We start from the raw sequence: 22,215 nt of genomic DNA, 5'->3' as shown, positions 1-22,215 counted from the left end.
GAAGCGCTGTATTGTTCCATAAGCACTACCTGCTGTCAAGACGTTCTCATGCAGCCCGTCTGCTGTTATGAAGTTTTATGTAGCATAATTTCACAAAGCTAAAGTCTGAACATTGTATTTTTGCTTCAAAGTTAAAAATAATATAATATAATAATTTAAATTAAAAACTGCTCATGCTGCATGCATGTAGACTAGCATCCTTGTTGGGATCGTGATTTGCCTCTAATTTTAAATGACTAGTTCAGCCTGTAGTAAAGCAAATAAACATGTTCATGTACTCATGAAGAGACTTCTTTATAGGTATTATTTATTTATTCATTTATTTGGTTTTGTTATAAAGATATTTCAATTTCACAAAGAAATATGCAGCATTGTGTTGGAGAAATGATAAAAAGACACTTTCTCATTTAAATCTCATTTTGTAAAAAAAAAAAAAAAAATCATGAGAAAATCGAATCTTAAACCAGTATCGTGAATCTTATCGAATCATGAGTTGAGTGAATCGTTATATGCCTACTGAAAATAAATACATTAATAAATAATTTATCTCTCAGATATTGCAAATAATTAAATGCTTGCACCTGTACATACTTGCATGCGCTTAATTTTTAGTTCAGGTTTTGCCTGTTGGCTTTGTGATGAAAAATGTGCTTCAGGTTTAGCTTTGTCCGTTTCTCCGTCTGTTCCTCAGTCTCTTTTTTTCTGGTCACTGGCTGTATATGATCTGCATATACAATCACAACAAAATAACAAATGAATGCCAACTAAGCAGAAATGTAGACAGTTGTTTTATTGTTGAAGTATATGTTATGCATTACAAGATGTTAATCACAATGCATCTGATAAGTTAGTCAAAGCCAAAGTTTTGGTTTTTTTTTATTTGAAGAGTGATTACTGCAAGTAGTATGCATACTGTACTGGAGAGCAATCTAGTGCCCTAAGAATTCAAATATCCAAGAACAGCCTTTTCTTTCCTCCAATATAAGTACACAAAATAAAAACTTTTTAAAATCACAGTTCATGGACACTGTGTTCATATGGCTAAAGATGGAGTTTAGCAGTTAGTTAGCTTTAGTAAAGGTCAAAGGTTGAATGCTAAAATGTTACTGGTGAACATTTAGTACATCAGTAAGTAATGTATACGGAGACAGTCATTCTATAAATGATTAGTTCAGTTCAGTTATTTTCTGGAAACAAACTCACAGATTCCAGCTGTTATGAGTGAAATGAATCATATCTGTTTTTATGTCATTTCAAGTCAAGTCAAAGTAAAAAATGTTTCCGTTTTACTGAAAATAAAATAGTATTTTTATGGGCTAACATTTTAAAGCACATTTTCATTGGCTGTTGTAAAGTTAAAGAAAACAATCAAAAAAGGTCTAAAAAATCCACTTAAAGTCAGAGGTGTATAGTTTAGGGGTCAGAAAGTAAAAGTCCTGCCATATTTTTCATTCCACCCACTGAAGCGGTGTTAAAGTTAATGAGATAATTAAGTGATTGAAGACACCTGATGATAACAAGCAGAATCACCAAAGGAGAAAATCACAATTTTTAAGAAACCATCGTGGAGATGAGGGTTTGCTTTAGTTGAGCTCTTGATCCTTGACTCTTAATATTAGATTTGTTTGAGCTGTTAACTAAGTTAAACAAAGAGAAAAGAGAAAAGATGATCAGGTGTTGGTTATGTTTTCACATAATTGGACCTGAACTAATTTAGAGCCCAATCTCTGAGTTAGATTTACATTATTGATTACAGCAGCACTGTGATTCTACAGCACAAGATCAGCTTTATCAAAATAGTCTGAGGGATTTTGCAAAAGGTGTTCTGATCAAATAAATCACTTTCATTTAGAGACACAGAGATCAAGAATCATCCTGTGAATCTCAACAGTGGTGGCCATCATAAAGCATGTTGCAGTGCATTCTGGGTGCCACCAATCAAAATTCATCCATGGCTCCCATCATGCATTGCTTCATGAATAAATTATGAGCTTAATTGTCTTAGTATTTTCCTTTATTCTCACTATTTTATTTTTTCAGTTTTTATGTGTCCTTTTAGTAGGTCAGTTAACAGCGCAAACAAATCTAATATTAAAAAGTCAAGGATCAAGAGCTCAACTAAAGCAAACACTCATCTCCACGATGGTGGCTTAAAAATTGTGATTTTCTCCTTTGGTGATTCTGCTTGTTATCATCAGGTGTCTTCAATAATGCTCAATCATCACTTAATTAATCACTTCATTATCGCATAAACTTTAACACTGCTTCAGTGTGGAATGAAAAATATGGCAGGACTTCTACTTTCTGACCCCTGGACTATAAACCTCTGCTTAAAGTGCAAGGCATCCAAGTTTTGTCTTTTAGTGAGGTTGTGGCACAGGTTTTTCTGAGGCCTATATGGTACTTTAATGACACTGAAATGACCTTTCTGAGAACATGTACAATAAAGTGCACATGATGCACTTTTAAATCTTGATGTTTATTTGGGAACCCCAAATCTCAGAGTTCAGTGAGATCTGATCATGTTCTGTAGGCAGACAATAAGCTCTTTGAACGAGAAAATCTAACAGGACACACTTAAGAAACAGATTTGCACAATTGCAAGTCTTTTTTGTTCAAGTGTATTCAAATGAAGTGCTTAAAACATCATTCAGATGCTTAATACCTGTAATAAGGCTTGTGCAGCAGCAGTAACAGTTATCGAACATAAAAAACAACAATATATTAAAAATTAAATACAGTATTTAAAAAAACAAAAAAACATATTTGGCATTTTGTTGCCACTTTTCTCCACAGTGTCTTTCAGTACACTTATTACATGTTCAGTTCCTGAGATTCAGAGTTTGATCAAGGACACAGTGGTGATATTTCATGGATCATCTCTTGCATGATTTTAACCTGCTTTAACTTTAACCACAAAGCTATGGCATTACAAACCAACCAGAAAATACACAAAGTGCTTCATAGACAAATATATGTATATAATAACATAAATGTTAGAGGCAATATCATGGTGTTTTCATCTATAGTGTTGTCAATTGACAATAGTAAAACTGTAAAGATTATCAGTAGTGCAGACTCAATTCAGTACCTGAGAGTTTGACTGACAGCTGCTCTGTGAAGAGCTTGTCTTGAGTATGACATTACTTGATCAAAATGTCCATCATGATTCATGTTCAGTTATTAATGAAATGTCTCACTATTCCTATCTGGATCACTTTATCTGCTTCAATAAACCTTCTATTTAATGAAAGAAATCAGCATTCTTTGTTTTATTGCTGCTAATGTGTTTCTTTGTTTCTTATTGTTAATTAACTGTTTGTTTTTCTGAAGCAACGTTTACATAAAAAACATTTTGACTACATGTTATGTACTATTTAAATTATTTACAAACTGAATTATAGCAAATTAGTTTGAATTTGAATGAGTTGAAACTGGTTTTGAGGTGAAATTCCAGTACTGTAATCTTGGTATAATGACACTATTATGTTCTTTTTCACTGAAAGACTCTAAATAATAAACTACAGACAAACTTTGAGGTTGGCTTGAGAAAACCTAACGTATATGAAAGATATGACTGCACACAAACTTGCAAAAAGTTTTATTCACCAACGTTTTGGCACAAAGTCTTTGTCAAGGTGTAATTTCGCTCAGCGAAAACTACGGCTTTGTGCCGAAACGTTGGTGAATAAAACTTTTTGCAAGTGTTTTATGTTAATCCGAATCACCAAATCAGCCGTGATGAGAAACCGCTATATCACAGTCAGAGGTGGACATTCCAGGGGTCAGAAAGTAAAAGTCCTGCCATATTTTTATTCCACCCACTGAAGCATTAATGAGATAAATAGGTGATTAATTGAGTGATGATTGACCATTATTGAAGACACCTGATGATAACAAGCAGAATCACCAAAGGAGAAAATCACTATTTTTAAGTTACCATCATCGAGGTCAGGGTTTGTTTTAGTTGAGCTCTTGACCCTTGACTTTTTAGTATTAGATTTTGTTTGGGCAGTTTTAACTGCATTAAAACCAACCAAACAAGAAAAGTTAAAAGATGATCAGGTGGTGTTGGTTAAATAATCATTATTTGATCTGAATCACTGAGCTCATTTAGAGCTCGATCTCTGAATTAGATTTACATTATTGGTTACAGCAGAACTGTGATTTTGCAGAAGATCAGCTTAAACAAGACAGAATTAAAAAAAAAAAAAAAAAAAATTGTATAAGCTGATCTTCTGCTGTAGAATCACAGTGCTGCTGTAATCAATAATGTAAATCCAACTCAGAGATTGGGCTCTAGATGAGTTCAGTGATTCAGGTCAAATAATGTTTATGTAAAAACTTTTAACTTTGCTTGTCTGGTTGGTTTTAATGCAGTTAAAACTGCCCAAACAAAATCTAATATTAAAAACTGATGGGTCAAGAGCTCAACTAAAACAAACCCTGACCTCGATGATGGTAACTTAAATATTGTGATTTTCTCCTTTGGCGATTCTGCTTGTTATCATCAGGTGTCTTCAATAATGCTCAATCATCACTCAATTAATCACTTATTTATCTCATTAATGCTTCAGTGGGTGGAATAAAAATATGGCAGGACTTTTACTTTCTGACCCCTGGAATGTCCACCTCTGGTAATAAGTGAAGCTAATGTTGTTTGTGGAGATGTTTAATCAGATCTTGAGAGATGTAATGTATTTTATCTTCAGTTGATTTCATCCAAGGCTGTGGCTGGAAGTAGTTCTTGTGTTTCTCTTTCCTTCAGTGATTCTGCTTGTTAACAGCAGGTGTTCTTCACTAATACAAAATCATTATTCAATCACTTAATTATCTCATTACCTCCAACACTGATTAAGTGTTACATTAAACAGCCTGTAGTGTGCACACTAAGCAGTGTTCATTTCATCTGGGCAAATCCATGTGGGGCCTACATGGAACACTGGGTGCAAAACTGGCTGGGTCCCAGTTAGATAGCCCAGGTCAAACCCATTTGGGCCCCACATGACTCTGCTGGCTGGGTAGTTTTCAAGCTATTTTTTCCTGAAGTTTAAAACACAACTATCATCATATTTTGCCATGCAGGACAGCAAATGTGAGTATATTCAATGTCATGTTTGCAAATTAGCATTTATCTTGAGCAACACTGTTAATGTAAATAACAGGCACAATAATGCCGGTATAACTATAGATGTCTATGGGTACAATATGCGTCACATGACTAAACAAGCGTCATCATTTTCAAATACCCCCGTTTTCTCCATCCACAATATGAAAATAATGTAGTAGATCAGAATTTTGGATTACTCAAGCCAGTATAATAATGTTACTGTGGTGTTTCATTGGCAGCCTCAGACACAGACGGATTAGGGGACATCACATTCGGCGACTGAGAGTTACTCTGATTAAGGAGTGAGCGATCTGCATCATTCTCCTGTAATAAAACAGATAAGAGAAGATAAAAGACCTGAACAGGACTGATGATTCAGTTACACAAACACAAAAATACTAAAGACTTGAAATGCTTTTTTCTCATGATAATTGAGGAATGCATAGTTGTCTCTTTTACAAAAAACGAACAACATGTCTTAAATGTGGGGTGCTTCTCTTAAAAGGGTCATGACGTGAGCAATCAAAATTTCTTTGATCTGTTATCAATAAAACATATTCTAAGTTTCAGAACTCAAACATTCCTCCACACAGCAAAAAAATAGCTTTATTTGAAACAATCTTTCTAAACAGTCTGCACATCTAAAATGCTTAAACTATCACACTGGTAAATGTGAATAAGACAGTATTGGTCCTCTAACACGCTCTCTTATTAAAGTTTCGCTTTTTGTTTTCATATTGTTTGTCATTTGTTTTATTACTTGTTATTTAGTTTATTTGTGAGAAACATTTGTTACACCCTGATCCTAGACTAGTGTTGTCCCATGGTAAATAAATAAATAATAATAATATAAGGATAGCAATACAAATTATTATAACTTTATAATATCATAAAATGTATTGTATAGTAAAACTGTAAGAGAGCAGCACTGTCTTGAAGATTCAGTTATTACTGGTGTTTCTACACAATGACTGAAACCACATAAAACACTCAAACATGTTTCACACTGATCTGAATTAGTTTTTCAGCAGGCAGATTCAGTTCACATGGTATCTTACCTTAAGGACGTGCTCCCTACTGCTCCCTGTTTGAACAACAACAAACTCAATTAAACACAGTGCTTTGGTTAATTAGAATAAAAATAAAATTGTTCACATCTTTTAAAGATTATTTTCACACAATAAATATCATATTTCAATCTTGTTACATCAGCTGTATGCAATTCTCACCATTCCTTCTTGCTTGGTGTGTGCGATAGTAAGTTAAACCAGCTGCAACTAGGACACTAACACCAATAACAGCAGCACCAACACCAACAGCAGCATATATTCCTGCTACAGCAGGGGCATGAGCACCTGTTCATTTAGAAGTGAAACAATGACATTTTTGAGTGAAACAGCTGTAAATTTGAGATTTTACCAGCAAATCTTTAGTCATCCACTAGAGGGGGCAATTTGACTAAAACAACTACCAGTGAAAACAAAATGGACTAGTGGCTTATAGAAATCAAGAATATCAGAGATGATAAACCAAGGTTAAACTGAATGAAAAACAAGCCTAGCTGTCACTCCAATGTCGGTAAGCTATTTATATATTTAATGTTTCAGTTTTTACTGCTGCCTTCCTGTGCTCTCGGAATTATCGCAATACAAGTTTCCTTGATAGAAATTGCACATGAACGCCCTTCCATTTCGAAACTTGAATGCCATGAGCTCATAATCACGACTTCAGAAGTGGGAATTACCAAATTTCCATTTTTTTTTTTTTTTTTACAGTCTATGATTTAAACGCATCAAGTAGTAAATGAATGATGTTCGCGTTGGTTGGTAGATTGGGAAGGAATGAGTGAAAGATAAACGTGCCCCAGAGTGACTGATTCAGACAACTTTACAATTATCCGCGTCTGTTACTTGTACTACTTTGGTTATCAGTTGTATGAAATTGATTTAAGTGAAAAATGGCGCCATCCAGTGGGATTTAGAAGAACAGCATCTAAAGCAGCATCAGAACTGTGAGCTGAAAAGGAAACAGCAGCACAGGAAAACTGATTCATTTCATGTATTTTTCATGTTAATAACAAAACACTTTTAACAGCACATGCTAGTTGTTGTGTGTAACTTGATGTGCGGTCACTTTTTCAAACAGCCCACAATGAAAACATTTACTTTATTTCAAAATGTATTTAAAAACTGTTCGTAGGAAAATGTACTGAGTGACTAAATGAAACTCACCAATGACAGAAACACTGAAGCTCTTTATGATGCTGAATCTGATGTTGTTGATCAGAAGTTTATATTCTCCAGAGTCTGTGGTTCTGGTGTTTGTGATGGTCAGAGATCCAGTCTGATGATCCAGCTTCAGTCTGTCTCTGAATCTCTCATCACACTGAACATCTGTACAGATCTTACTCTGATCTCCAGTGATTTTGGTGATGAGAGTGTCATTAAAATACCATCTCATTGAATCATTTGTTGTTTTTATTTTGCCAGGATCTAAAGTAACAGATTCTCCCTCCTTCACTGATTTTCTCTTCATTTTATCTTGTTCTGCAGCAGAAACACGTGAAACACAAATGAGCAGCTGACTGAAGGATCTATTTAATTTGTTATTTATTTATTTACATTAAATCCATTGAAATGCAGTTTGGATTCCTAATGAACATAACAATAACAGATGCATTTAGAGGTGCAGTAAGCAATTTCTGAGAAACATATTTGAAATAAAAAAAAACTACTGCTGATTGCCTACAAGTGGATTGTGCTGCTCTTTCTGATCCACTTTCAACAGCATTTCTTAGAAATGGCTTACTGTACCTTTAAACAGATGATAACAAAATGTGATAACTGATAAAACTACCAACAACTTAATAATGAAAAAAAAAAAAAGTTTTAAAATCATACTGAAATAAATTTGTGGTTAAAGGTGGGGTATCCATTTTTTCAACAACACTGTTGGACATAGTTAATATTTGAAATCAACCCAAACCCTCCCCGTCTTCATTGCTCCGCCTCAAACGCACACTCCAATCCTATCCACCCTGCTCTGAGTCGGTCTCGAACCGCGGCAAGGCGAGTGCATTAATAATGTCACTAAACACCTCGTTCTCTAGCAGCCGTCAGTGTGCAGTTATTTACCTGCACAACTCTCGCTATCTGGCCACTGTTACACACACAATACGAGAATGGATGTCTGTCACAACTGATGCACAACAAAATGCTTCATGGAAAATAAAGCACAATTGATGAACAAATGACAAGAAAGCACAAAAAATGAATGTACAGTACACAATACAAAGCGTTCGTTGTTAGTCACAAACAACACCCTGACCTGAAAAATTGTGATTTTCTCCTTTGGTGATTCTGCTTGTTATCATCAGGTGTCTTCAATAATGCTCAATCATCACTCAATTTATCACTTATTTATCTCATTAATGCTTCAGTGGATGAGATAAAAATATGGCAGGACTTTTACTCTTTGACCCCTGGATTACCCAACTCTGCACAAAGAGTTAGGCCCTGCTTATGGCTGGTGATGGACTATTAGCACAGATCCCTCCTTTAAAGTGGGCGGCACACAGTCCGCCATGTTTATATCCTTGCTGGAGCAGCTAGTGGTAACACAGCAAAAGAGTAAAAAGTAAAAAGAAAACCATACTTGAAAAAAAGTCTAAAAATCAGATTTTAACAGTACTTAAGTATTTTACTCATACTGAATGTATTTTCAAAGATGCTCTATAGTCCTCGACACCTAACGCTGTAGCCATGCTCGGGGGCTCCAGTGCATCATCGAACCCCCGTTTTAGCTCCGATCAAAAAAAATCCTGAACAGAGAATTGGTGAAAAACTGCACAATTCAGCACTACATAATAGTACATTACAATAGCACTATGTGGGATTACAAATTTGTTCTATGTTATATCTAGGATCCAATGTAATAGTATATGAACTGAAAACTTTATGTATATTGTGTCAAGGCAGGCAGCCCAGGTGTCTGAGACACTAACCCTTTGTTAGTGCACTTCCTGACCATGTGGCATGACCAGCTCAAGATACAGCTGTGCTTTTGTCTCTATGATAATGTAAAGGTATAGGTGATACTGCCAGACTGATTGGATTAGCACCTATGCATTTGAATGACACAGTTATGCTGATTAGATCATGGCTGGGAAATGTAGGGGATGATCTGATTCCTGTATTGCATTTGCATCCTTTGTACCCCTACTCTATGTATCCCTCCCCCTTGAATGTATATGAACTGCCAAGTACAATGCCTTAGTCAGACTTGGATGACTGCAGCGACACAACAGCACGTTTCTCAAAAAACAGTAACTTCTGTTGAAAGATATCCCAACGTCTCCTGGTCTCTGCTTCAACGAGGGAAAAAGTTTCCAACAACTACATAAAGACTGTGATCTTTATAATGTGTTTCAGCAATACATTTGTAACATTTATAGCGTGTTTAGAAACAATTATCAGAATTGACTTTACAGTGACTTAGTATAATTAAATAGACAAAGTCTTCTTGCTCTGGATGTGCTGGTTTCAGCTTCATCACTGGCTGCAGTCACTTGACATTTGACTTGACATTTGATATTCATCAGTGCTTTGATCTGCCTGCATTGACACTATTCTTTAAGAGCTGATGTGCAGCCAAAATAATGTACGAGTTATCAATGTAAAGCTGCTTTGACACAATCTGCATTGTAAAAAGCGCTATATAAATAAAGGTGACTTGACTGCAGTCATGACCTCACCTCATAAATCAAACACCTGCGATTCAGAAATTACCTGCTAATGGACTCGCATTCATGTAAAGTAACCTCGTTGACAAGTGAGGGTGAGTAACGGTAAAACGCACAAGATATAGTACCTTCAATGCCCTTAGATGGCGATATCGCTTCTTTATAACAGAAATAAACTGCTGCAGAATAAGTTAGGTGCCATGAAAAATGTAATGTGTAACTACATTACTCATCACAAATGTATTGGACTAAAAAATTACATTTACTTATTTGAAAATGTAGTCAAGTAAAGAGTAAAATTTGGTAATATCTTTGATACTAAGTAAAACAACAAAGTAGCCAAAAAATACTTAAATACAGTAACTCATTACATTTACTCAAATACTTTACACCACTGTAACACAATTTCTCAGATATGTGGAAAATGGTCTAAATGTTACATAAATTTATCAACTAAAGGCTGATTTATACTTCTGCATCGAGTGTATGTATTTTTCAAATGAAATCACCAGTAAATTGTATGGCTCCTACAGTAAATGTTGTATGTCTTATATATGTTTTATTTTAATAGTGGTGGAATCCAACCATTCAACTATCTGAGGTAACGTAGTTAGCCTACTTTATTGAGTATTTCCATTTTATGCAACTTTACACATTTATTAATAGCAAATTAATAATTAAAAAATTTAAGATCATCATGTTTGCAGCAAACAATATATTTCAGACCTAGTGGAGTAAAAGTAATAATAGTATCACTCCACTAGATCTGAATTTAAATATATATGTACGTTTTAATCAGGGACGTGCACAGGAATTTTGAGGGGCAGTTGCTCTGACCTAAAAAAGGACACTCCCCTACCAACCGCGACAACCTTCTACACCAGGGGTCCCCAAACTTGTTCCTGGAGGGTCGGTGTCCTGCAGAGTTTAGCTCCAACTTGCATCAGCACGCCTTCCTGGAAGTTTCTAGTATGCTTAGTAGGACCTTAATTAGCTGCTTCAGGTGTGTATGATTAGGGTTGGAGCTAAACTCTGCAGAGACACCGGCCCTTCAGGAGCAGGAATGGTGACCCCTGTTCTACACTGTAAAAAAAATCCCGTTGTTTCTACGGAAAAATACCGGCAGCTGTGGTTACCAGAACAATACTGTAAAAATGACATCAAACCGTAAACATACTTACGGAGTTACATGTGAATTTGACATTTTAAATATGTATATTTAACATTGGATTTCAGTAAAACAAAATCCCAGTAAAATAGCATATTTCATTAACTGATATAATGTTAATTTACCAACCTAATGAAGTACTAATATCTGTTTTGTACCTTTATAATACACTGACAGTCACCAAACACAGTGGTGATAAGAGTCACATGATGAATCAAAGTTCATCACAAGCAGCTTTTCCACAAGCTGAGGAGGACAAAACTAATATATAGAAGGTGCACACAGTGTCATTCACACACACACTAAACACCATCATGGTAACATGTATGAAATTTTAAAAATGCAATAAACATTAATTTAACAACATTAGATGTAACATAAAACCCTAATGTACATAACTGATTAGAGAAAAATGAGAAAAACTAAGAAGAAATAGAGTTATTTCAACAAAAATATATCAAATGTGAAGTGTCATGCAGGGCATTGTGGGAATGTCAATTTACGGTTTTTCACTGTAAATTTTACAATGAATTGTTATTTTTCACTTTCAAAAACTGTGAATTTAACGGTATTTTACCGTAAAATTACATTAAATGTACCGTTAGATCTATTACAGTTATTCACCCTATATAGTACGGAAACTTTCTGTAAACCAATTAACAGTTTTTCACCGCAGCATTTTTACAGTCTTTTACTGTTAAAATCACAGTATTTTTTTACAGTGTAGTGCTGCTCATGCAGGCTCAGCTCAGGTGCCGGTCGCGTGCAGCGCTGCAGCCACGTAAACAGAGTTTGCCCTTCCCCTACTGACTTTCACTTTCGGACGGGTGCCCGAATATGGAAGTGAATGAGGCTTTGCAAATTTTTTTTTTTTTTATCTAGGCCTACGTGAAATTCTGCATCCATTGTACGATTTTTTTTATTAATTTTTTTTCCACCTCGGAAGGGCAACATGAGTCGAGAAGGGCATATGGGCAGTTGCCCGGGCAACCTGAGCAACTCCCCTGTGCACATCCCTGGTTTTAATGGATCACGCTACAAGCATAACGATCTTATAATACATGATGCATTGCTGTGTCCATTATCGCATAATTCAGACTTTTGGACACTTTTGCTTCAACAGACAGATAAAACTGCAAAATCAAGCTGTTATATTCATATAATTATTGTCCAACATTCCCAATTTTTCTGATGCATGTCCTTAATTTAATTTCATATTTTGTTAATAATTCAGTGTTTATAAGCCGTTTAAAGAATTTGAACCCAAACTGACTGGGTTTCTAGAGAGCAAAGGTTTTGTGAAAAAGTGGAAGACGTAAACACAAGGTGCAAAATAAACTGTAAAAAGGATTTGATGATCACTAGTGATAGTATTTTATTCTGTGTTGCATTCATTCAGGTTGGATTTCAGCTTTAATGTAAGTTTTTTTTTTTTAACAAAGCAGCTGATATCGCCATAGAAACTAGTGAACTGCCGACTCGCTTTCACCCCAAAATGGCGGAAACGCAGGGCTGCTGCTGGGCACCGGTGTTACAATGGAATGTTCTATTGACTGTCGCTTCTTGTTAGTGTATATTCTTTGGCTTCTTTGACAATGTACATTACAAGCTGCTACATCTTCAGCTTTTTGCCTTGATCCTCAACATGACCATGGACACTGCCTCCTAGTGGTCTGCATGCCCGGCGACACGGACAATGACGCAGAAATATAAATGAAAACAGAGGCTCCGCCGTAGGTCCGACGCTGAAGTATAAATCAGCTTTTACTCTTGTAAAAAGGGGCATAATATGTCCCCTTTAACAGCAAATGTGAATAGATATTAATTAATTTGCACGTAAAATAAAAAAAACAAAAATGTCACTAAATACATTATTGATGTGACTTAAATGCACAAGACTTGTATTTAAAAACGTAGCCACTCACCATTAACAAAAATACGGAATCTTTTCATGATGCTGATCCTGCTGCTGATGATCTCCAGTTGATAAAGTCCAGAGTCTGTGTTTCTGGTGTTTGTGATGGTCAGAGATCCAGTCTGATGATCCAGCTTCAGTCTGTCTCTGAATCTCTCAGTACCTTTATTACACTGAACATCTGTACAGACTTTACTGAGATCTCCAATGATTTGAGCGATACGAGTGTCACTAAAATACCATTTAATCTTCTCTTGTTGGTTTGTTTTAACACCAGTGTGTAGAGTGACTGAATCTCCCTCATTCACATTCACTGGCACTTCATCTGTACCAAAACCAGATGCACCTGAAGAAGAAATTAACAGTTCATTATTCACCAAAAAAATACACAAAAGGAAAGTACTGTAATAATGTTTTTTTTTTTTTCTACAGATCATACAGACGGTGGGTAGAGAAATATGTCTGGAATGATAATGTAACACATGCAAACAAACAGCATAATAACATCATTGATTTACACTTTCAGACAAACATACACTCAGTATCATGACTGATCTTATAATTTATGACTTCTCTGACTTCTTATAGTGGATCAACCTACAAGATCAAAGATGTATATATTTAATGAGTATCAACACTATTAAACTCACTAGCGACAGTAGCACTGAATCTCTTCATGATGCTGGTTCTGCTGTTGATCATCTGTAGTTTATAAAGTCCAGCATCTGATGTCCTGAGGTTCATGATGGTCAGAGATCCAGTCTGTTTGTCTAGCTTCAATCTGTCTCTGAATCTCTCAGTTCCTTTATTACACTGAACATCTGTACAGATCTTACTCTGGTCTACAGTGATTTGAGCTATACGAATGTGATTAAAATACCATTTAATCTTCTCTTGTTGGTTTGTTTGAACACCAGTGTGTAGAGTGACTGAATCTCCCTCCATCAATGACACTTCATCTTTATCAACACCAGACACACCTGAAGAAGAAAAGAGCAGTTTCTTTTGAGCAAAACAAAATTATACAAAATGATGACTGAATTTTTATTTTTGGGTGAACTATCCCTTTAATTCAGTCCCTTCCAGTGGAAATCCTTGAGAAGCAATTTCTTAATTAAAATAAATTAATATTTAATGTCACTCCAAAAATATAATATTAATGATGTCACTTAAATGTAGGCCTACATGAATTTCTTTTATATGTAGTACTCCTGAGAAAGTAAAGAAGTAATGAAAGAAGGAAAAGAGACAGCGAGAGTTCACCATGAATAAGCGCATATCGAACATTCTCTCAAGTGTGCGCGCAGAGCCGCAGACGCGAGCATGACTAATCATCACAGACGATTAAAACTATCATTACTTAAACTCAAAACAACTGATTACTAATAATTTGATAATATAACAGGAAATTAATGATGAATCTTCTCTTTTTGCAACAAAATTACATATATAAAAAGAATAGAAAATATAGCTGCGAGCAGCGATGGCGGGCCCAAGCCCGGTGGCACCGCCACCCCGGTGGCTTCAGGGCAACTATGCACAGCGGGCAATAGGCACTTAAAACGGTTAAACATCAAAGGACTATGTCAAATTCACTCCACATTTACTGCACTACAAGGTGCCGCTATAGAGCCCCTCCTCCCTGCCCATTTTCAAAGGATTACATGTGCCAAGTTTTAACATTATTCTGATGAATTTTGAAGCAAATCAGGTAAAAATAAGAGGGTGATCTCAATGTATGCTGAAAGTGACACATTTTCTGCTTCCAGTTGGTGGCGCTATGACTTTGAATCACAATAGTCAAATCCATGTGATCAGCCTTGTACAACGAAGACTAAGCCAAAGTTTCATCAAAATCAATTAATGTATGCAGAAGTTATAACACTTTGTTTCCCTTTTCTTGCCATAAATTCGTTGCCTCGCCACGGCCAAACCGTTTGAGATATCCAAAATCCGTTTGCAATTAAACAACTTCAATGTGTTAGCAACAAGTTAAAAAAAGCTTGGTGTAAATTGGATAAACCCTGTAGGAGTAGTAGTATAAAATTCATAGCCTGTTTTTTCAAAAAATTAACATTCAAACCAAAATAGCTGACTTCCTGTTGGTCGGAGCTAATGAATGTAAATTAGAAAATTGTCCGGCTTGATGAGAATAATATGTGTACCGAGTTTGGTGACTGTAGGAAAAACTAACCCCCACTTTTGTCAAAAGGTGGCGCTACTGAGCCCCTCCACCACGCCCATTTCTATGGCTTTGTCCATGTCTACTGGTTGACAATATTGATGTGTGTGTCGAGTTTCATGCAATTTGAAGCATGTTAAGAGCCTCAAAAACACTCAAGAATATTATTACAGTTTGACCTGTTGCCATGGCAACAATATTTCAAATATCAAAAATCCTGTCATAGGTCTACATCTGCTGTGTATTGACATTACACTGATGAAGTTTGAAGCAAATCAGGTAAAAATAAGAGGGTGATCTCAAAACATTTCAAAAAGTGATACACTTCCTGCTGCCAGTTGGTGGCGCTATAACTTTGACTCACAATAGTCACATCCATGTGATCAGACTCCTATAACGAACACACTCGTGAAGTTTCATAAAGATCAATATATGTATTAAGACGTTATAACACATTTCCTGTTTCCTTTTTCTCACCATAAATTCGTTGCCTCGCCACGGCCAAACCGTTCGAGATATCAAAAATCCCCTGGCAATTTTTAATCATCAGTGTCTTGACTTCATGCTGACCGAGTTTGGTGGCGATCGGATTAATTGTCTAGGAGGAGTATATCAAATTCCAGAGCATGCGTTTTTCAAACAACCCTTAATAGCTGACTTCCTGTTGGCGTGGCGATTAACTTAGAGCGCGAAAGTTGTTCGGCCCGAAGAGGTCTATATGTGTACCGAGTTTCATACTAATACGTGCAAGCATGTTTAATATATGGACCAAATTTTCAGACTTTTTTCAAGGGGGCGCTGTCGAGCCCCCCTGCCACGCCCGGGTACCAGCCTCTCCGGCGTCCTAATGGCCGCGGATTCCAATGTGTGTGCCAATTTTCAAGAGTTTTTGAGCATGTTAAGGCCCCCAAAAAGCCCCGGAAGACGAAAAAAAAAAAAAAAAAAAAAAAAACGAGCAGCGATGGCGGGCCCAAGCCCGGTGGCACCGCCACCCCGGTGGCTTCAGGGCAACTGTGCACAGCGGGCAATAGGCACTTAAAACGGTTAAACATCAAAGGACTATGTCAAATTCACTCCACATTTACTGCACTACAAGGTGCCGTTATAGAGCCCCTCCTCCCTGCCCATTTTCAAAGGATTACATGTGCCAAGTTTTAACATTATTCTGATGAATTTTGAAGCAAATCAGGTAAAAATAAGAGGGTGATCTCAATGTATGCTGAAAGTGACACATTTTCTGCTTCCAGTTGGTGGCGCTATGACTTTGAATCACAATAGTCAAATCCATGTGATCAGCCTTGTACAACGAAGACTAAGCCAAAGTTTCATCAAAATCAATTAATGTATGCAGAAGTTATAACACTTTGTTTCCCTTTTCTTGCCATAAATTCGTTGCCTCGCCACGGCCAAACCGTTTGAGATATCCAAAATCCGTTTGCAATTAAACAACTTCAATGTGTTAGCAACAAGTTAAAAAAAGCTTGGTGTAAATTGGATAAACCCTGTAGGAGTAGTAGTATAAAATTCATAGCCTGTTTTTTCAAAAAATTAACATTCAAACCAAAATAGCTGACTTCCTGTTGGTCGGAGCTAATGAATGTAAATTAGAAAATTGTCCGGCTTGATGAGAATAATATGTGTACCGAGTTTGGTGTCTGTAGGAAAAACTAACCCCCACTTTTGTCAAAAGGTGGCGCTACTGAGCCCCTCCACCACGCCCATTTCTATGGCTTTGTCCATGTCTACTGGTTGACAATATTGATGTGTGTGTCGAGTTTCATGCAATTTGAAGCATGTTAAGAGCCTCAAAAACACTCAAGAATATTATTACAGTTTGACCTGTTGCCATGGCAACAATATTTCAAATATCAAAAATCCTGTCATAGGTCTACATCTGCTGTGTATTGACATTACACTGATGAAGTTTGAAGCAAATCAGGTAAAAATAAGAGGGTGATCTCAAAGCATTTTAAAAGTGATACACTTCTTGCTGCCATTTGGTGGCGCTATAACTTTGACTCACAATAGTTACATCCATGTGATCAGAATACTACAACCAACACACTCCTGAAGTTTCATAAACATCAATCAATGTATGCAGAAGTTATAACACATTTCCTGTTTCCTTTTTCTCGCCATAAATTCGTTGCCTCGCCACGGCCAAACCGTTTGAGATATCCAAAATCCGTTTGCAATTAAACAACTTCAATGTGTTCGCAACAAGTTAAAAAAAGCTTGGTGTAAATTGGATAAACCCTGTAGGAGTAGTAGTATAAAATTCATAGCCTGTTTTTTCAAAAAATTAACATTCAAACCAAAATAGCTGACTTCCTGTTGGTCGGAGCTAATGAATGTAAATTAGAAAATTGTCCGGCTTGATGAGAATAATATGTGTACCGAGTTTGGTGACTGTAGGAAAAACTAACCCCCACTTTTGTCAAAAGGTGGCGCTACTGAGCCCCTCCACCACGCCCATTTCTATGGCTTTGTCCATGTCTACTGGTTGACAATATTGATGTGTGTGTCGAGTTTCATGCAATTTGAAGCATGTTAAGAGCCTCAAAAACACTCAAGAATATTATTACAGTTTGACCTGTTGCCATGGCAACAATATTTCAAATATCAAAAATCCTGTCATAGGTCTACATCTGCTGTGTATTGACATTACACTGATGAAGTTTGAAGCAAATCAGGTAAAAATAAGAGGGTGATCTCAAAACATTTCAAAAAGTGATACACTTCCTGCTGCCAGTTGGTGGCGCTATAACTTTGACTCACAATAGTCACATCCATGTGATCAGACTCCTATAACGAACACACTCGTGAAGTTTCATAAAGATCAATATATGTATTAAGACGTTATAACACATTTCCTGTTTCCTTTTTCTCGCCATAAATTCGTTGCCTCGCCACGGCCAAACCGTTCGAGATATCAAAAATCCCCTGGCAATTTTTAATCATCAGTGTCTTGACTTCATGCTGACCGAGTTTGGTGGCGATCGGATTAATCGTCTAGGAGGAGTATATCAAATTCCAGAGCATGCGTTTTTCAAACAACCCTTAATAGCTGACTTCCTGTTGGCGTGGCGATTAACTTAGAGCGCGAAAGTTGTTCGGCCCGATGAGGTCTATATGTGTACCGAGTTTCATACTAATACGTGCAAGCATGTTTAATATATGGACCAAATTTTCAGACTTTTTTCAAGGGGGCGCTGTCGAGCCCCCCTGCCACGCCCGGGTACCAGCCTCTCCGGCGTCCTAATGGCCGCGGATTCCAATGTGTGTGCCAATTTTCAAGAGTTTTTGAGCATGTTAAGGCCCCCAAAAAGCCCCGGAACACGGAAAAAAAAAAAAAAAAAAAAAAAAAAATAATAATAATCCTTAGAAGAACAAGAGGGCCCTGCGCGAATTTTCGCTTGGGCTCTAATAATAATCCTTAGAAGAACAAGAGGGCCCTGCGCGAATTTTCGCTTGGGCCCTAAATATCTGGTAATAGGGTAGCCTACATAAATCACATTTTCAGTATATCACATATAGGCGTACATAATGATGACTTACCATGAACAACAACAGAGTAGGATCCTCCATCGCCACTTTTTTTTCTGGATATCCATATATCATAAAGTCCAGAGTCTGTGTTTCTGGTGTTCATGATGGTCAGAGATCCAGTCTGATCCAGCGTCAGTCTGTCTCTGAATCTCTCACACTGAACATCTGTACAGATCTTACTCTGATCTCCAGTGATTTCAGCGATGCTAATGTTATTAAAATACCACATAATTTCTTCTTCTTGTTTATTTTTCAAAGGATATTTTAGAGTGACTGAATCTCCCTCCATCACAGACACTGACTCTTTAACTGCACCAGCACCTGAAAAAAATGACAGTCGAGTCAAACAACACTATTGCGTCACGTTTGTTTTCATGATTGTCCCAAAGAGACAAGAGAGATTATAACCTAAAAATGTCTTACCGCACACGAGTAAATACATGCTCAGCGAGAGCAAATTTGAGACAAGCTTCATTTTCAGTTTCTGCCTAAAATGACTGCAGATTGTGTGAAGCAGTTCTTCTGTTTTCACCAGTTAAACTTAAAGTATATTAATATACGCAGTGCGATGACGTAATGATGCTCTTTAATCTGCACACAAAACAAAAATCTTTTTCAGTTTCTGTTTGTAGTGATGATAAGACACCAAACGCCAAAGGCGGATATCGCGTGATTCATGCTCATGCGCAGTGTTGCTAAAAAAACTGAATGTAATTTAAGTTCAAAAAATATTATGATGAACAAGATACTTGCTATTTAATTTGTTCGAAAGACGTGTTTTCCATTCATTTTTACTTTAATGCAGACATTTTTTTTTCTTTTAGAATATGACCACAATCACATAAAACAGAGATTTAGCACTGTCAGAGAATTTGTTTGAATAAAAAAAAAAAAAACTGATGTAGATGATTTTTTAATCATGAAAGCTGAAGAGGAGAATCACATCAAGTGTGTGCCTGTCAGCATGAGAAGATGATTAAACAATTTGATATTCAAGGCAATATGAATAAATATTCATGACCTTTTAGACCCATACTTTGATGCTCAGTGCTAGTTTCAGTAGTTATTTCCAGCAAGAGCAGCAGAACTATAGATTTTTTTTTTCAATATCCTGATTTTGTCCGTCAATCTCAGTCATTTTAAAAATAAATGCAGTGTATGATTCATTGTTGTAATATTTATAGTATTATGCAGATGTTCAATAGTTATCAGCATAAAACGGAAGATGCAATCGTCTTTTCTTCCCCATTGTGATGCATATCAAATGAAACGCTTCTGGTTGCTATCTCACTGTTTATTTTCAGCAACCTGTCAGTCAAAAGTAGAGCTGAAATCAAAATGGACTATTCTTATTTATTTTACTCTTTTATGATCAGAGGTGGACATTCCAGGGGTCAGAAAGTAAAAGTCCTGCCATATTTTTATTCCACCCACTGAAGCATTAATGAGATAATTAAGTGATTAATTGAGTGATGATTGACCATTATTGAAGACACCTGATGATAACAAGCAGAATCACCAAAGGAGAAAATCACAATTTTTAAGTTTCCATCATCGAGGTCAGGGTTTGTTTTAGTTGAGCTCTTGACCCTTGCCTTTTTAATATTATATTTTGATTGGGCAGTTTTAAGAAACTGCCAGAAGTTGGGTGTGGCTATGGAAGAGTTACATTATTTCATGGAAAGATAAACTGTTTCTCTGAAAATAATAAGGTGGAGAACATTGAACACGAAGCTCTGTGGGATGCTGATCTTCTGGAACGCCAAAGGTTCCTAAAATCTGGAACACACAGATGAGACCCTGGTGTAGGTGCAGAAGGTCCTTAACAATCTGGAACATGCAGACCATGGTACTTTGAGGTGAAGATGAGCTTAACTTTGTTGCAAGTGTCTCCTCTGCCTCTCTGGGCCAGACACCAAGAACCTGGTCAATTCACTTTTGTCTCTGTAGTCGTTACTGTCTCACTGGACAGAAGCTCTCAATGTAATGTTTGTTAATGTCTCTTTCCTCACAGGCTGGAGGCTCAGAATGTGGTCGTGTCTGTTTCTGCCTCACTAGAGAACCAGAGTCTCAGAACTTTGTATACTGTATCTGTTATGTCTCACCCGATGGGAGACTCAGAACAGCATATCTGTTATGTCTCACTGGATGAACCCGAGACTCAGAACTTGTTGATCTGTTTTTGTCTCAGCTTCGCAGACTAGAAACTCAGAATTGTGTTGTATCTGTTAGTGTCTCAGCTTCGCAAGCCGGGACTCAGAACAAGGAGTGTCTGTTGAAAGGGTACCTTTATCCCTTTCCGATGAGGAGGAGATTGCAATTTGGTGCTTCTCCTTTCGAGTGCTGTGATTGGCTGCTGGCATCAGAGGGGACACACACAGTGTGGCCCACCCTTCTTTGGATTATTGTAATAATAAATAACAATACATTTTATTTTAGGCGCCTGTCAAATCACTCAAGGTCACCATACATCAAGAAGAAATGGAAACAAGAACAATACTAAAATAAGAAATAACAGTAAATAACAATGCCAATAACCATAAATAAGTAGAAAGCAACAATTGCAAACATGACAGGTATAAGAATGACAAAAAACAAAAGTGCTGAGTGCACACAATAATCATGAAGGATAAGCTATTCTTAATAAATGAGTTTTGAGTTTAACTTTAAATTGAGATAACAAGTCTGAATCATGGATGTTGGCTGGGAGAGAATTCCAAAGGCGTAGAGAACAGAGGTGGGTAATCCAGGGGTCAGAAAGTAAAAGTCCTGCCATATTTTTATCTCATCCACTGAAGCATTAATAAGATAATTAAGTGATAAATTGAGTGATGATTGAGCATTATTGAAGACACCTGATGATAACAAGCAGAATCACCAAAGGAGAAAATCACAATTTTTAAGTTACCATCATCGAGGTCAGGGTTTGTTTTAGTTGAGCTCTTGACCCTTGCCTTTTTAGTCTTAGAGTTTGTTTGGGCAGTTTTAACTGCATTAAAACCAACCAGGCAAACAAAGTTAAAAGATGATCAGGTGTTGTTGGTTATGTTTTTACATAAACATTATTTGAACTGAATCACTGAACTCATTTAGAGCTCAATCTATGAGTTAGATTTACATTACAGCTTTTACAATACAGAATTTTTTTTTTAAAAAAAGTTGTCCTTATCACAAAAAAAATAAAAATTTTAGGCACACACAGACATCAAGTATCAGCCTGTGAATCTCAACAACGGTGACAAGCAACATATTCTGATCAACAGATCAACTCTGAACATTAGAAAACAAGCTACTAAAAAGTCACAGAAAAACAGCAAAATTTTAATAGTGAGAATAAATGAAATTACTAAGACAATTTAGCTCATAATTTATTCATGCAGCAATGCATGATGGGAGCCATGGATGAATTTTGATTGGTGGCTCCCAGAATGCACTGCAACATGCTTTATGATGGTCACCACTGTTGAGATTCACAGGATGATTCTTGATGTCTGTGTGTTTAAATGAGCACTGCTTTTCTAAAAAAATCAGAACTCTAAAGAAAAAAATT

The sequence above is a fragment of the Chanodichthys erythropterus genome, chromosome 10 (genome assembly GCF_024489055.1).
Source record: "Chanodichthys erythropterus isolate Z2021 chromosome 10, ASM2448905v1, whole genome shotgun sequence".
NCBI lineage: Eukaryota > Metazoa > Chordata > Actinopteri > Cypriniformes > Xenocyprididae > Chanodichthys > Chanodichthys erythropterus.
The sequence above is the reverse complement of the archived record's forward strand: the minus strand, read 5'-3'. Positions refer to the sequence as shown.